This window comes from Astyanax mexicanus, chromosome 16 (assembly GCF_023375975.1).
Source record: "Astyanax mexicanus isolate ESR-SI-001 chromosome 16, AstMex3_surface, whole genome shotgun sequence".
Classification (NCBI taxonomy): Eukaryota; Metazoa; Chordata; class Actinopteri; order Characiformes; family Acestrorhamphidae; genus Astyanax; species Astyanax mexicanus.
In genome coordinates, this window is record NC_064423.1 from 38,695,571 (window position 1) to 38,711,772 (window position 16,202).

General features: G+C 38.2%; 1 protein-coding gene across 2 annotated transcripts in view; it reads left to right on the forward strand.

Annotated features, from left to right (window-relative positions):
• cd82a (CD82 molecule a) overlaps nucleotides 1-16,202 on the forward strand; it is a 59,779-nt gene that overhangs the window by 852 nt on the left and 42,725 nt on the right. The window lies entirely within an intron of this gene.

The window sequence follows — 16,202 nt, forward strand, 5'->3', positions numbered from 1 at the left end:
TTAAGTTGAGTTGTGTTGAGATATATTGTGTTGTATTAATTTGTTTTGAGTTGAGTTGTATTGATTTGTTTTTAGTTGTATTGTGTTGTATTAAGTTGTGTTGTATCGTACTAATTTGTGTTAAGTTGAGATGTATAATATTGATTTGTGTTGAGTTGTTTTGAGATGTCTATTGAGTTATGTTGCGTTATATTCTATTAAGTTATCTGTTGAGTTGTATTGTATTGAGTTGTGTTGAGTTGTATTGCATTGAGGATTAATTTGTTTTGAGTTGAGTTGTATTGATTTGTTTTTAGTTGTATTGTGTTGTATTAAGTTGTGTTGTATCGTACTGATTTGTGTTTAGTTGAGTTGTATTGTATTGATTTGTTTTGAGTTGCAGTGTATTGTATTGAGATGTCTATTGAGTTATGTTGCGTTGTACTCTATTAAGTTGTCTGTTGAGTTGTGTTGGACTGTGTTGATTTGTTTTCAGTTGTATTGTGTTGTATTAAGTTGACTTGAGTTGTGTGATTGTGTGAGCTCATGCTGTTGTGTGTTGTTCAGGTGTGTTATTGTGTTTACCTGTCTCAGGTGGAGGATAATTAGGAGTTATGATGTTTTGACACAGTTAGCTATAGTTAAATCTCAGTCTCAGTGTTTGAGAGTAGGGCAGTGAGTATAGAGTATAGTTAAAGCTCTCTCAGTGTTTGAGAGTAGGGCAGTGAGTACACACTCAGCATTCTGTGAGAATTAAAACCAGTCCTCTAAACCCAAAGCCAAGCTGGATCCAGTTCATAGCCCAGAGCTGTAGAGCTTTCAGACTGAAACTGTGTGAAATCCTCCTCAGCCTCTCAGTCTCAGAGCTGGAGCTCACAACTAGGGGTGTAGAATAATATCGAAGTATTGAAGTATCGTGATATTTAGTATTTTAGTACTGTATTGGTTTTCAAAAACACTATCTATTTTTAGTCATTAAACACAGTATTGGTTTTTTAGATCATTAGTTTACATGTAAAAAAATTGGTGTCAGAAGTGGTTCATCGTTGTGTTTAAGCCCCGCCCATATAAATATAATTTTATACTATGAATACAGCACCAGTCAAAACTTGGATGCACATTAAATTCAGTGTTTTTTATTATTTTTAAATGTTCTGAATTGTAAATTTATACTGAAGTCACCCAAATTAGCATGAGCAGCAGTGAACGCTCTCACACACAAAAGATACGTTCACATTACAAGTCAAGTCAAGTCAAGTAGTTTTATTGTCAATGCTGCATATGTACAGGACATACATAGAATTGAAATTACGTTACTCTCCTTCCCAATTTTACAGCAAGTACAGATAATGGATAATAAAGAAAAAGGGGAGACACTATGTGTACAATACAGCAGCAGGGACACAGACATACATGAGACAGAACAAGGTGCAGTAGTGGTGGGGGTGAAATAGATATATAAATAGAAATAAAAAGAAATAAATATATAATCTAAATCTAAATGAGTGGGAGACACTATATGTACAATACAACAAAAACACAATAGACATTTGTGAGACAGAAGATAATAGTGCAATATTAATGGTGATTAAGATCAAGTGACAATATAAATAGAACCCGTATAACAGTAGTGCAATGTTGTATCTAGCTTAAGGCTGGTAAAGTTCTTAAAGTTCCCAGTTCTTGGGGAATTAAAGTGTGACTCAAATCTGATTTTTTGCTCAGTGTGGCTCAGATCTGATTTTTTTAATGGCTATGTGAACGTGCCAAATCCGATTGGTTTTTTTTTCAAATCAGATTTGAGTCACTTTCATATGTGGTCCTAAATTAGATACGTATCCGATCCCTGGACATGGGACATGAATATGAAAGGTTAAATCTGAATTCATGCCTGAATTAAAAAAAATTACGCTTTTACACATTGGCATTAGCGCTACGTGCTACGTTCTCTCTCATACCCACACTGCATCTGTTGGTGCAGCTGTGCAGCTATAGCTGCAAAAAAAAAACAGCAAAAGCAAACCACCTGTCCTTTTTTCACCTCCTGGACCTGAGCATGAACTTCAGAGCAGCTGTTTACTGTTTCTCCACTCCAGCAAAAGATGCTCCACATATGAGCTGCGAACTCATCCATTTATAACCCTTTATAAAGCCACGAGTCTCTCGTCTTTCTTATATGAGGGTTTTTGTTGTTGGTGAAGAAGGAGGCGTTTATACAGGTATCAGTGTGATCATGTGAGACAGCGTTTCAGGGACAGATTCGTTCACATTACACACAGATACAGATCACTTACATTTACAGTGAATGAAAAGCAAAAAAATAGGATTTTAGCGAAGTGGCTTTTAATGCAAACTTAGCCTAAGGCTCCCGCTCCCACCAAATTAGATTTACTAAAGTTACTGCTTCATTACTCCACATGGTGGCGCTACAATCAAATGAATAGGGTTAATAAACCTGCGGTAAAGAATATTGCATGTTAAATTGTGTGAAACTGACACCAATAAATCCGTAATTGCTGGTATTTGATTATTTAGGAGTATTTTATGCTCTTTATAGAGAATTTTCTTGTGATATATTGAATATCGCAGAATTATGGTAATGTGATATAATTGTTATTGTGGTAGTATATTGTAACATTATTGTATAATGACTCATATTGTGGTCAGATATTGTTTTATTGGCACAAAAAGAGTCTTTACTCATTATGGGCAGGTGGTGTTAATGTTATGGCTGATCAGTATATTTACCGTACTGTACTGTATTTTCTGTAAAAGCTGTTAAATATATTGATTAGCTCTGTATGTTCAGGCTGGGGTCACTGTGTCCAGTCAGTCCAGTGTTTAGAGGTCAGTAAAAGTGAAAGTGAATGTTGAAGCTGCATTCTCATGAGATTCACTCATCCCGAGAATGTGCTCACATAATCAGGCCTGGGCGAGACCCTGAAGCGTGTTTTTATCTCTGTTAATAAATGAATGGTAAATGGTTGGCTGGGGTTAATGCGCTGGTTAGGAGGTGCTGGGAACTCTGGGGCTGTGTATGTAGGTCAGCTTTCATGCTCTGCTTTCTGTTAGCCACAGTGGCTGAAAATCTGCCTCAGATGTTCTCTTACTGCGGGGAGATGAAGACTGTCTTTAGGAACTGAATCTAGATATAATATGGGCCTACTAAAGATACACGGGAAAAAAATTAAGAGACCACTTCAGTTTCTCTGATTTTGCTATTTATAGGTTTATGTTTGAGTAAAATGAACATTGTTGTTTTATTCTATAAACTAGAGACAGCATTTCTTCAAAATTCCAAATAAAAATAGAAAATGAGAAATGGCTGAAACGATAAAAAAAAGATGCAAAAACAAGTTCATATTCATAAAGTTCAGAAATCATTATTTGGTGGAAAAACCCTGATTTTTAATCACAGTTTTTTTCATGCATCTTTGCATGCTTTCCTCCACCAGTCTTACACACTGCTTTTGGATAACTTTATGCTGCTTTACTCCTGGTGCAAAAAATTCAAGCAGTTCAGTTTGGTGGTTTGATGGCTTGTGATCATCCATCTTCCTCTTGATTATATTCCAGAGGTTTTTAATTTGTTAAAAGTAAGGAAATTCATCATTTTAAGTGCTCTCTTATTTTTCCCAGAGATGTATGTAATGTATGTATTGTATGTATGTATGTATGTATGTATGTATGTATGTATGTATGTATGTTATGTATGTAATGTATGCAGTGTTGGGAAGGTTACTTTTAAAATGTAATCTCTTACAGATTACTGATTACATCACTCAAAATGTAATTTGTAACGTAATCAGTTACATTACTTCAAGTGAGTAACGTAATCTGATTACTTTGGATTACTTACAATATTGTCGTTTTTTTTAAGCCTGAATGAATGTAGCAACCACATATTGCATATTATCCTTTTATTTTTCTTTCCAGTTAACAAATAGAGAAACAAATAAAACAGCCTTTTCAATCACCCTATAAAAATACTTATGAAACCATTTAATCAAACTATTTTATGAAACACTTCTATAAATTGATAATAAAACAATTTAAAACCAAACAATGTAACAACAACTGTAAGCTATCTATTTGCAGGTTTGCCACTTTCTGCAGGTGGATTATCTAGGGGTGAAAATCACAAGATTCATTATGATGTGATATGATTATTTTATTCAGCGATACGATAATGTACGATACCTCAAATTATGTCACGATATGATACGATTCGGTTCAATACGATTTTTACAATTTGTTCCCTTTCTAAAATATAGTTTGAATGTTTCATTATTAAATGTCAAATGCAGTGTAATCATAAAAAGTAAACAATCATTCACTTCAACACTTTAATTTTCATTCTTTAGGTTCCATTTGAGAACATCAAATGCAGAAGAAAATGTAAAACAAAAAAAAAAAAAAAGCGCCTGTTATAATTAGAGTTAACAATGTGTGTATGGATGTTGGTGATGTATAGTCAATCATTCTCTACATTTCCTGATTCAGTAGGGTCTTGACAAACAAATTACAAAATTGGTAATTTATAGCACAATGCATTAAAGATTTCCACTGCATTATATTAGGTGTCCACCAGGCGTCTCCAAAGTGTTCAAAACCTCTCAAGATACACAAGTAAATCTGTTACTATACAACAACAGTTTGTAATATTTTTGTTTGTTTGTGATAAAATAAATGAATGTAAGTCTATGTCAGAGTAATATTAATATTTTTTTGATGAAATGACACACAAAATCACACGTATGCGCGCTGTGGGCGCACCTTTGTTTACCAGAGGCATTTTGGTGACAGCTGTTAGGCATGCCCCACCCCCAGCCATTAGGAGACCAATCAGGGCAAATTACGTACCAGTGTTTTCGTCTAAGGGTGGACTATTGGTTGAAATAGGTGTCAATCACTTGTGTGACCCTGGAGAAAGGCTATGACCGAATTTGATTGGATTGATCCAGCGCTCACGTTATTGGTTCAAAAGACGATCACTCAAGAAAAATAGTGGTTTGTGGACCAATAAAAAACACAGAATCGACAAGAGGACATCCTTAGCTTTGTATTCACGTACAACTTTACGTGAAAACATTACATGTGTGGTCGCTAGGCGTTTGAGAATATGACGTTGCGGTTGCGCTGAAACTAAACGCATGTTTGTGAGGAGAAGTGAGCAGGAGAATAAAGGACTTTATGGATATTTTACCTGCGGTTCAGTGCTGTATTGTTAATGCTGTGATAGTAAGTGAATTTTCTATAATCTTATATGATGTTATTTCACATATAATAATATTTTATAAGGCTATTTTGTTGGGGAGACGTGTTTCACATGTAAACAATGTAAAAATACAGGCTGTTTTCAGTTGGAGATTTCTGGCGACTGGTTTCATGTAGATGGTTGCAATTTTGCATGCAGGTAGTTAAATTAGTACTAAAGAATATGAGTTGGTTAGTTGATCGGTGTGTTTAGAATATTTTACGCCTTTAAGCATTCTACTTTACATAGTCAGAATGGGCCCGCCGACGGGCTAGGGGGCGCTTCTGCAGTGAAAACATTCTGATCGAAGGTTGTGAATCATAGAATATTTTGATGTCGTGATTTATGTGAATGTGATTGCGTTTTGTCAGTGTTGGATTGGAAGACCAAAAATAGGGAACTACCGCAATGTAATCCATTTATTTTAGCAGAGTAACTGTAATCTGATTACCATTTACTGAAGCAGTAACTGTAACGGATTACAGTTACTCATAATTTGTAATCTGATTACGTAACGCCGTTACATGTAATCCGTTACTTCCCAACACTGAATGTATGTATGTATGTATGTATGTATGTAATGTATGTATGTATGTATGGTATGTATGTAATGTATGTATGTAAATATACAAACCAAAATACTCTGTAAAGCATTTAGGTGCTCTTATCTGGGGAGCTGTTAACTTGTAGTTTCTGAGGCTAGTAACTTTGATGAATTTATCCTGTACAACAGAGGAAACTCTTGCTCTTTCTTTCTTGGGGTGGTCCTGATGAGAGCCAGTTTCATCATAACGTTTCTATGACCGAGCGGCTCCATCTAAGCCTTACATCACCAAGCACAATGCAAACTCTGGAGCAGGGGTTCTCAATCGGTCTGGATCCGGGACCCACATTTTCGAATGGTCATATTCTCAAGTTGCGAATAAAAGTTACTAAATATCAAAAATAAGACCACAAACTTAGATATTTCACTTCTTTGCATATCTCTGTATTTAGACTACATAAGTAAGAAACTCTCTCTGTCTCTACCTTCCCCCACAATATAAAAGATAAGTACAAAATCATTTCATAATTTTTTGGGTCCTGACCCCCTTGTTGAGAATCACTGCTCTAGAGCAGTGGAGACATGTTCTCTGTAGTGACCAATCACAATTAAACTTCTCTATTTGGCAAGCCAATGGATGAGTCTGGGTTTGGCGGTTGCCAAAAGAACGGTACTTGTCTTACTGCATTGTGCCAAGAGGGGGGATCATTATATCATGGTGTGGGGTTTGTATTCAGTAATTGGCCTCGCCACCTTAGTTCTAGTAAAATAAACTCTTAATGCTTCAGCTATTCCTGTTCCAGCAATATTAATTAGTCATTTAATAAAATTCGCTGCTAAACTAAATAAATAAGTACAGAATTAGAAAAATTAGCCAAAACACATTTTTCTAAAAGCCATAATGACTATAATGTTATATATTAAAATGTTAATGTGGATAATGTTGATTTGGAATGCACTAAGCTCCCTAGTGTTTCAGCTGCATATATGCTCATTGAAAATGAATGTATTTTAGTAGAATGTAAATATATTAAAGATATAAAGCTTTAGTTGAGACGTTTGGAGAGCTGGAGTTCTCTTGAGTCTCTGCACAGATCATCTTCATACTAGACTACATACGTCTGCTATGTTCTTGCTGGAGTGTGTGTGTGTGTGTGTGTGGGGGGGGGCGTGTGCAGGTGTGATGGATCACAGTATAAACCAATAGGGAGTCAGAATGGTATATGTTTATACTTCTCTACATCCAATCACAATCAGATTCACTCTATCTGGATGGAGAGATTTATCTGGATAATTGTTTTATTAAACAATGAGAAGCCGGAATGAAAACGAGCTGAAATGAAAAAGGAGTAACGAGGCTATTTTTATTCAAATGTAAAGAGTAGAAAGTTCAAATAATTGTGTGAAAATTTAAAATAATTACTCCAGTAAAGTATAGATAACCAGTATTTCTACTTAGTATTTCTACTTCATTATTTGACCTCTCTAAATGTGAGCAGCCTGGAATACACCCATAGAAGACTAACCATGTGGGCGATGTAAGTGATTTATCTCCTTGTTACAACCCAAGTTGGCTCGTTTTTAAAAATGGTTGCAACAAAGGGACCAGGAGGGAAGTGAGGAGACCAGACCAGAATTAGATGTTTCACAATCAGTGATTTATTTTAAAACTGCCAAACATCAACTTTAAACAATACCAAGGCCTAAGAGTCTTAAGGCCTAAGAGGAGCCAACGGTGACGGTGCCAAAGGAAAGAAAGAAACAAAACATAAACTTAATCTAAACTATTTATCCTAAACAAAAGAACAAAATAAAAACTACTACTTAAACTAACAACATAAGTACAAAAGAAGCACCCGCCTGCTAACCTAATGTATCTATACACAAAGACAGCTACATGATGGAATGTATAAGGCACCTTAACCTTACCTGTTGGACTCCTCAAATTGGTATAAGTTTGTGTGGCACAGACAGGACTGAAAGATATTCCCTAAGGAATGACTACAAGAGCAAACACTCAGAATAAAGCACATGGCAGTGATGGTGGTAGTGATGGTAGCAGGGGAACTAGAAGCACACACAGTTTTTATAGCCCATGGCTCCTCCCATGAAGGTCAGGTGGACTGCAACCTGCAGAGAAACATGCAAAAACACACACACAGAGAGGGAGAGCACACAGAACATATCCAGCACCCTAGGGCTAGACTTGCACGTAACACTCCTGATAGTGTGAGTTCTTATCAGTGCTCTTCTGTAAAACTGTATTAATAATGATGAGCGTGTAAATCGGTGAATCAGCCAGTTTCACACACACTTACTGTCCATCTCAGTGCTCTGTAACCCGAGCAGTGCTCTTATTTTCCACATGTTGACAGTGTGATACGAGAGACGTACTCGCACTTCCAGTCCGACAGCATTCCAGTGCTATAACAGGGCCTGTATTAATATCACGCCCAGTAAACAGCAGCGCTCACAGCTTCGGTTTCGCTCTTGTTTTAAAGCGATGTTCTGTTCGCAGCTGTCCCGGTTTTTATATGTTTATTCTGAGAGGCTGATTAACTTTTACTTTCTGTTTTGAGTTTGATCTGTTTATAGCAGCTCTTTTTAAATGCGCGTCTGAGAGCTGCAGCTGCAGGCTGTGATCACGGCCTTGATCATCAGCACCCCACTTCCAAACCTCTGAGGGTTTCCTGTCGGCCTGGGGCAACTCGTCTGCACGATCAGTGGCATCAGTTATGAAAATATGCCAGTTACGTAACATATACCATTTTTTTTTCGCATTATAAAGGCGCACTATTAATGAACGTCTACTTTCTGGTCAACCAGATTAAGTGACACTAGTAAGGAACAAGGGTGTCACCATGTTTCCCTTCTAATTCAGCGCATTTTTTTTTTTTTTTTAAGTCAAACAAGGTAATAAAAACAAACATGTCATTTTTCAATGTTTCGATTCTTGACACAAGAAGTAGATACACAGCGCTGTCTCTGTGTCTGTGTGAGTGACAGGCTGATGCTGCCTGAGAAGTGGGAGGGGAAGCGCGAGTGAGTTTTTTTTTGCAGATATTTCCAGTTACAGCTGAATTCACGCTTTTAATCCCAGAAAAAAAGCTCTTCTTATTTACCTTTCAAAAAGCCATTTAAATGCCTGATTAAAGGGATGATTGCTGTTGTTTTGCTGTTTTTCTCGGGTTTTGAGAGCTCGGCGCTGACTCAGCCCTTGATCGGTTCCGACACGAGACAGCGTGAGGGTGGAGTGGGACTCTGCATTGTTTAATATCCTGATATATAATGGCAAAAAAAACAATGCAATATAAAAATTTTCCAATATCGTGCAGCCCTAGTTAGCAGTGCTTAGCGCTAGTAAATGCCCTCTGATAGCGCTACACTAATGAACCCTGAGTGTTCTGGTAATCCAGACAGCAAAACACGCAGACAACAGTCGACAGTCTGTTATATATATATAGTCACCTCTAAACAGCGAAAGAGCTAGCACTTAGCGCAGTTAGTGGCTAATGCTTATGCTAATGCTCCAGCCTGGAGAAACTTCACTGAGAACTGCTTTATAGCACTGCACTGCGGAGTGGCTTTACTTTTTAATACCTGACTGGTAGAATTCATACATAAGGTGCACCTGCGATTTTTGGGATTTTTTTGGGGGGGGGGAATAAGGGTTTTAAAATACAGCAGTGCTGCTAGACTTCTTAAACACCTTACACCTGAGAATGGTCCACCAACGTACAGCTTATTTTCATTTCATAAAAAAAACCCTATCTAGATAAATCTCTTTATCCATAAATCTGAGTGAATCTGTTTGTGGTTTGATAAGAGTTTTATAAACTTATACTATTCCAACAACATATTGTTTTTTTTTTTGTTTTTTTTTTACAAGGTTTATATATCACACCTGCACCTGTTATGGAGGCGTCACCTGTGATGTGGGATATACAGATGAATGGGTGGGACAAATGGCCTTAGCTAAATTAGGAGAAAATGCCAAAAGTTAGAAATAAATTGTAAATAAAATAAGATATAATGTATTCACTCTGTAGTTGACTCTGAATGGGGGTCTTTACACCTGTTGGCGTGGTGGTCAGTAACGTGGTTCGTATCTTCTGGTCTCCTCTGTAAGGGCTTGCTGTAGGAAGCGTGTCTGGAGCGCTGGAGTCTGGATTAAGTTGTCTCGGGTGTTGAGAGAGAGAGAGTGCATGGGCTTCGGATAGGCGTGCAGTCGTCCTGTTTTCACAGTGGGATGCCGGTGGGCCGTCTGCGGGGCCTGTAGTGCCGGTTTCTGGGCCTCATTGTGCGGCGTGGTGAATCTGAGCTGGAGTGAATCCTCAGTGTTTCCAGTTTCTCCTTTTGTCAGCTGTGAAAAGCGTGTCTGAAAGCTGCTATTGTTGTGGTGGGAAATCAAAGCTGGGCCTGTCTCTGAGAGAGTGTGTGTGTGTGTGTGTGTGAGGAGGGAGGTGAGGGAGGTGTTGGGAGGACGGGCCGTGTGGTGTTAACCAGCGCCCTGGTGTACTCTGGGTAGACGAGCTGAATGCTGATGAACTGAATCAGACTGAGAACTGAGGATGGATGCTCCTTTAGGGAATCTGCTATAATCTTTAAATTAAAACCCTGAGAGACTGCCGGTCTCTCAGGCTACCTCCCGGCCGCTGCGCTCCTCCAATGAACGTCGCCTCGCTTTACCAAACACTCACACAAAGCAATCCAGACTGTTCTCATACAGAGTTCCCCAATGGTGGAACAAACTACCTTCCACTACCAGATCAGGAGAATCTCTCGCTATCTTTAAGAAACTCCTGAAGACAGAGCTCTTCAAAGAGCACTTACTCTCCAAACACCTCTAACTAACTACCTTCTACTACCAGATCAGGAGAATCTCTCACTATCTTTAATAAACTCCTGAAGACAGAGCTCTTCAAAGAGCACTTACTCTCCTAACACCTCTAACTAACTACCTTCTACTACCAGATCAGGAGAATCTCTCACTATCTTTAATAAACTCCTGAAGACTGAGCTCTTCAAAGAGCTCTTACTCTCCTAACACCTCTAACTAACTACCTTCTACTACCAGATCAGGAGAATCTCTCACTATCTTTAATAAACTCCTGAAGACAGAGCTCTTCAAAGAGCACTTACTCTCCTAACACCTCTAACACACTAACTACTTCTAACCTCATTTCCTTCTTCCCCTCCTTCACTCCTCTATCCCTTTATTTCCCTTTGACCTCCTTTAAGCCCTATCTAAAAATGGGTTATCTTAATTCCTATTACTTTTGTACTTCATTATTGTAAGTCGCTTTGGACAAAAGCGTCTGCCAAATGTAATGTAATGTAATGTAATGTAATGATTATGTTTTCACACATCTTTTGGTCACTTTTGGATATACAGTATCTTACAAAAGTGAATATACCCCTCACATGTTTGCAAATAAGTTATTACTGTATTATCTGGACTGTAAGGAGCACTGGATTATAAGGCACACTACGCAACACTAGTAAGGATGCCTACATCAAATTGAGCAAGGGTGTCGCCATGTTTCCCTTCTAAATATTTTCTTTCAAAGTTAAACGAACGCTAGATCTTAATCCACACAGATTTCTCTCCTGAAATCTGTTTATTTGGGTGAGTAAAGCGCTTCCGTTTATTTACAGTAAGCTTAGATTTCTAATACTTTGTCTAAGGTTGAGTTTTCAGTGAAGTTTCTCCAGCTCTAAGGCTGGGTTCAGCAGCATTAGCATTAGCCGATAACCACAATGCTAGCGGGGCGTAAATGCTGCACAATAGAGCTAGACTGAGGAACCCTATCAGTGCTATCTGCTAGCGGTTCGTCCCACATAGCTTTTTTTAACACAGCAAACACGATTAGATTACACTCTTATGTCCTCACCTCTGAATAGCACTGCGGTTAGCGGCTAATGCTAATGCTGCTGCATCCAGCCTTAGTGCTGGAGAAACTTCACTAAAACTCCTCTATAACTCTGTACTTCAGCAGAGTGGCTTTACTGCTCCTAAAAACCTGCCTGGTAGAATTCATACATAAAGCGCACCATATTATAAGGCAAACTGGCAATTTTTGGAAAAAATTACAGGAAAATTAAAGTGCGCCTTATAGTGTGAAAAATACAGTATATCTTTTCAACGGACAATGCTGAAAATATGACACTGATATGATGTGAATGGTTAAAAGTGTTAAAGGGCTCAGGTGTGAATTACAGGTGTGTAATTGCTCTCTCTCTCACACTCTCTCATACTGTTCACTGAAGGTTCAACAGATTTATGGTTTAATGCAGGGGTGTCCAAACTTTTTTTGTTGGGGGCCAGAAGGAGAAATATATTTGAAGTCACGGGCCACAGACTCTGTAATAAAACAAATAATGAAATATACCACTTTAAATAATACTTTTTCCTGATTACTTTCATTTACACACCATTTTACTTGACTTACTATCGTTATCTTTGACAGTGTTGTGTAAACTAAGATTTTTCAAATTTATGTTTAATTTCATGATGTCTCTTAATATTAAACTCCTTAATTACGGCAACTTTTAGACTCTTTTGCCCAGTTTTTCTGCGCTAGAAATGCGCACCATCTGCGCTTTTAGACTCTTTGGCCCGTTTTTCTGCACTAGAAATCTGCACCCTCTCCGCTTTTAGACTGTTTGCTCTGTTTTTCTACGCTAGAAATGCGCACTCTCTCGCTTTTAGACTCTTTGGCCCGTTTTTCTACGCTAGAAATGCGCACTCTCTGCTTTTAGTTTTTTTGCTCTGTTTTTCTGCGCTAGAAATGCGCGCACTCTCCACTTTTAGACTCTTTAGCCCGATTTTCTTCGCTAGAAATGCGCACTCTATCCGCTTTTAGACTCTTTGCTCTGTTTTTCTGCACTAGAAATGCGCACCCACTCCGCTTTTAGACTCTTTGGTCCGTTTCGAACACCTATAAAACACATTATAAAAACCTGCTTAACAGCGGGCCAACTTTCATTCTATTTCTAAAATACCTCGTGGACCGCTCCAAAAAAGGAAACGGGCCGCAAATGGCCCGAGGGCCGTAGTTTGGACACCCCCGGTTTAATGGATTAAAAAGAATCACTATTAAAATTGCAATATTCTGTTTAATAATTGGTTTATTTAGAACCAATGGAATCAATGTTTTCTTGTGTGGCTCAAACTGAGAATAAAGCACCAGTAAAAAAAAAAACTGTGATGAGCACAGAAATATGACCCACTCTCTCTGTGTTGTTGTGGCCTAATTGAATTTTTAGTAAGTGGATTTTGGCACACATTTTAGTGCCAGCCTGCCCTGGAGGCGGGGTCAGTTGCACGCTTTTTTTGTAACCACACTTACACAATATAGAGGCCTACAAATCACTGAACTACTGATACGCTTACAGAGAAATAATGCACTGCCTTCTACCAACCCAGAGCCAGCCGCCCAGGTCCTTGACTTCCTGAGGATTTCTTTATCATGTTTTCCTCTTTTTAGAACACTGTTTAGAGTGTTTAGTCCTCTGCGTTAGTCGTATCAGCTGCAGGAAATTAGGAAATGAGGTGGAGAGCGAGGCTCGCGCTCTCACAGATAAGTGGAAAAGAGAGAAAGAGACGAGGCTCTGGAGGTAATGTGATACCGCAGACCTTTCCCGTGCTCTCGGGGGATATTTAAGGGTTGAAAATAGCCACATTTTCAACATCTGTGACACCAGGAGGGGAAATGAGCCAGGAAGATTTTATAAGGTTGGCTGAGTGGGAGTTTGTTAGTTAGCCAGCAGAGCAGCTCTGCTTCAGCACTTTCAGAGAAGCTGAGGCTGGGAAACTAGAGATACTGGAGATACTGGGTCTTCTGATGCCTCTTTTATTTCTTTTGTTTAGGAAATCTGACCTGAGAAGCTTCAACGACTCATCTGCTGTTGAGCTCTTCTAACTAATAACCATAAAAAAGTGCTGTGAAAAAGTATTTGCCCCCTAAAGATTTCTTATGTTTTTGCTTTTTTTTAGCGTACTTTAGGGCTGCAGCGATTAGTCAATATAATCGACAATAACATCCAGACATTTACATGCCTTTTTAAATCTCATGTTCAGCTGTTTCCATCGTTTTTTTAAAGACGGAGAACATGGCATGACATGAAAAAATAATCAATAAATTAGTTGACTACCAAAATAATCATTAGAATGCTGGCCAGCATGCTCATGGCAGGCCAACGTGAATCCTAGTGTTTAAAAGTACAAAATCTGTGTTTTAAAATACCAATTATAACACACGTCACTTTTGACTTATGTGAAGTCAGACTCCGCCTCTTTTTGAACTGCTGCTGATGCTGTAGCATTGCCGAGTAGCATCACAGCGCTAACTCTCGGAGGAAAGAGCAGCGACTCGGTTCTGATACATCAGCTCACAGATGCAGCCTTGTGCTTGTGATTCACATCATCCTAGGAGTGATGAGGGAAAAGAGCAAAGAGCGCCATCTTCTGTACTGTACCCACCCAGAGAGAGCAAGGATAATTGTGCTCTCTCAGGGCTCCATCAGCTGATGGTAAGCTGCATGACCGGGATTCGAAACAGCCATCTCCTGATCATAGTGTCAGCTTTTAGCAAATATGTGTTTTTAACTAAATACCGAACACAGATGTGTTACATTTTTTCATAATTTGTTTAAAAATATATTTTTCACTGAATGCAATCAAATACTCACCTCAGAGCTCCTTTTTTCAAAATCTAGTAGAAAACTCTTTTCCTACTGGACAGTAGAGACAGTTACTCCAACAAAAGCAGGATAAACTCTTTTTAAAAATCTTTATTTCAGAAGAAACAATACATGTGCTACCATACTGTGTGGACTTTAGAGAACATAAGCAGATTCACTTCTGTTTATTTAAATTTACAAAACCTCTGTTTTGTATAATGAGGATTTCCGTAATAAAAAAACAAAACCCTGAAACTTCCTCAGAACTTTCTCTACCACGTTACTTTCTCCAGATAATGACTTTCATATCACTTTCTACCAGCATTGGACACATGTTGGTAAATTATTGTGCTTTGTGCTTTAAAACGTACCATTGATTATAAAAAAAATGATTATTGTTTAATGCAATGTCCCTTTGCAAATCTAACACTGAATATCTTCACACTCGCTAAAGAGATTTTGTTTTTTGGTCAGATGGTTGAGGGAAGGTTGAAAGAACTTTCCGGCAAATACAACTCAATAAAATTAGTTTTAGATTAAAATTAGATTTATATTGCACAATATATTTGCATATTGAATATCTACCCAATGTACTGTTAGTTTGCTGTCCTTCCCCCAAAAATACCTTCTCTTGAATGTGATCCAGTATAACGCTGTTTTAGGAACGGTAGGATTCACGACTCTTGCTCATGAATATTCATACATACAAACATATTGCCTCTAATTGGCTAACAGCACTGTGACACCAGGAGGCAGCGAGATGGACAACGATTATAAACGTTTTAAAATAAAGACATTTTTACACTATTAACAGTCTTTGCAATGTCATATGTCTTATGTCATATACTTTACAACATGTGTAATAATGCCCTGCTAAGGGCAGTTCAGCCACTGACCTAGTCTTGGAGTCTCTGTAAAACACCAAATACACCGGAGATCCTATTTAAACCTATAGTTACTTACACACAGAGGTGGGTAGTTTAGGTCCCGAAAGTAAAAATCCAGTTTTACTTTTAACTAGTGTAAACAGAACTGTTTTAAAAATACACCTACCTATTTCAACTGGTGGTGTTCCTCCATAGACAAATTCTAACCATTTGTTTCTTAGCTCTGAATTACTGGGTAAAGTAATTATATAAAACACTGATGTGTTATTCGCACAAATAACACAGGAATGAACTGCCATGCTGTTTCTAGCGCTGTTAGCTCCTCCTATCTGATGAGATGGCGTCACTGCTCGGCTTCAGCTCTGCCTGTGGGCGGTCCTGAGCCGAGGTGGGCGGGGCCATGAATACTAATTCACGGGTTGATGTAGACACGATGCTTTTACTGATCGACTCGTGTTTCTGAATATTTTCTTTTCTTAGCTGCTGCAGACAATGAGGAAGAGGTTGAGGAAGAGTTTCATGTGCAGCATCATAAACAACTCAGAGACCTACTGTATTTCACAAGCAGAAGGACATCTTTAAATATAATAATGTATTTCAGTAAATTAAAAAAATAATAGTTATATAGAAGAGTTCTTTACAGGTTTCTTATAGAAGCAAATGTCTATCTACTGAGATTCACTCTGGCAGGTTATATACAGGGGTTGGACAATGAAACTGAAACTGGTTTTAGACCACAATAATTGATTGTAGTGACGGACAGTTCTGGTGGAAACAGGAGAGTTGAGGTGCACATTGAATTCTGCGTGATTTGATCAGCCGTGGTTTTATGTTTTTTGGATACAATCCG